The sequence below is a fragment of the Mastomys coucha genome, chromosome X (genome assembly GCF_008632895.1).
Source record: "Mastomys coucha isolate ucsf_1 chromosome X, UCSF_Mcou_1, whole genome shotgun sequence".
Classification (NCBI taxonomy): Eukaryota; Metazoa; Chordata; class Mammalia; order Rodentia; family Muridae; genus Mastomys; species Mastomys coucha.
Genome location: NC_045030.1, coordinates 92,205,446 through 92,207,365, shown reverse-complemented (window position 1 = coordinate 92,207,365; position 1,920 = coordinate 92,205,446). Strand labels below are relative to the sequence as shown.

Below are 1,920 nucleotides of genomic sequence, written 5' to 3'. Positions count from 1 at the left end.
ACTCAAGAAGTTAGACTCCAGAGAACCAAATAACCCTATTAAAAAATGAGGTCCAGAGCTAAACAAAGAATTCTCAACTGACGAATACCGAAATGGCTGAGTAGCACCTAAAGAAATGTTCAACATTATTAGTCATCAGGGAAATACAAATCAAAACAACTCTGAAATTCCACCTCAAACCAGTCAGATAATCTAGGCTAAAAAACACAAGTGACAGCAGATGCTGGAGAGGTTGTGGAGAAAGAAGAACACTCCTTAATTGCTGGTGGAAATGCAAGCTGGTACAACCACTCTGGAAATCAGTTTGGCAGTTCCTCCAGAAATTGGACATAGTTCTACCAGAGGATCCAGCTATACCACTACTGGGCATATTCCCAGAAGATGTTCCAACATGTCATAAGGACACATGCTCCACCATGTTCATAGCAGCCTTATTTATAATAGCTAGAAAATGGAAACAACCCAGATGTCCCTCAACAGAGGAATGGATACACAAATTGTGATACATCTACACAATGGAGTACTACTCAGCTATTAAAAACAATGAATTTGTGAAATTCTTAGGTTAATGGATGGATCTGGAGAATATCATCCTAAGTGACGTAACCCAATCACAAAAGAACACACATGTTATGCACTCTCTGCTAAGTGGTTATTAGCCCAGGACTTCAGAATACAGGAAGAACAACCCACAAACCACAAGAAACTCAAGAAGGAAGACCAAAATGTGGACATTTCATTCCTTCGTAAAAGGGGGCACAGAATACCCACAGAAGGAGTTGCAGAGACTAACTATGGATCAAAGACTGAAGGAAGGACAATCCAGCCTGATATAGCTGTCTCCTGAGAGGCTCTGACAGTACCTGACTAATACAGAAGTAGAGGCTCACAGCCATCCATTGAGCTGAGTACAGGGTCCCCAAGGAAGGAGTTAGAGAAAGGACCAAAGGAGCTGAAGGGTTTGCAGCTTCTTAGGACAAACAACAATATGAACTAACTAGTACCCTCAGAGCTCCCAGGGACTCAACATCAACAAAGTACTATACATGGTGGGACTGATTGTTCTAGCAGCATGTGTATAGTAGAGGATTGCAAAGTCAATCAGCAATGGTAGGAGAGGCCCTTGGCCCTGTGAAGGTTCTGTGCCTCAGTATAGGGAAATGCCAGGGCCAATAATTGGTAGAGGGTGTGGTGGCAAGCATGGGGACGGGCAGAGGCAACAGGGGTTTTTTCTTGTTGTTTTTGTTTGTTTGTTTGTTTGTTTTTTGGGGAGAAATTGGGAAAGAAGAAATCATATGACATGTAAATGAAGAAAATAATTTAGTAAATATGAAAAAAACATTACAACTCAGTTGTTGTTTATTTTATGCTATACATTTATTTTATGGGAAGTTTTCCCTATGTAAAATTGAGGCCTCGTATTCATTGTTTTGTTCTGTATTCTACCTTATCTAAAAGTCCATAGGAGCAAGATTTTTTAAAATTAGATTTTCCGTTAGTGATAGTTATAGAATTTTATTTGAACTAGGAGTTGAGGGCCTCATATGATTCTATGAACTAAGATTTGGTCTTTTTATTGGAGGTTCTTCATCTTCTTTCATCTTCTTCATTTTCATTGTTTCTAAAAGGATCATTATCATTATCACCATCAATATCAATATTACCCATCAATATTGGTAATCTACTAAAGAAATAAGGTTCCTACAGTGAACTGTACTCATTCCATTATTAGAATCATCATCATGAGATGGAGAACACTCAGAGGTTGCAGATGATTTTCTTTTTGGATGTTCTGATACATTTTCTCTTTCATTTGTCTCTTTAATTTTCATAAATATGTCATAATGACTTGGCAAGTCACTTCCCATTGGTAGAATAGCTCCTCCTCCTCCTCCCCCTCCCTTTCCCCTCCTCCTCCTC

The 1,920-nt window shown here is 39.1% G+C and overlaps 1 pseudogene; it reads right to left on the bottom strand.

Moving 5' to 3' along the window:
- Nucleotides 1-1,550: 1,550 nt before the first annotated feature.
- Nucleotides 1,551-1,920, bottom strand: part of LOC116093541 — a 2,577-nt pseudogene continuing 2,207 nt past the window's right edge.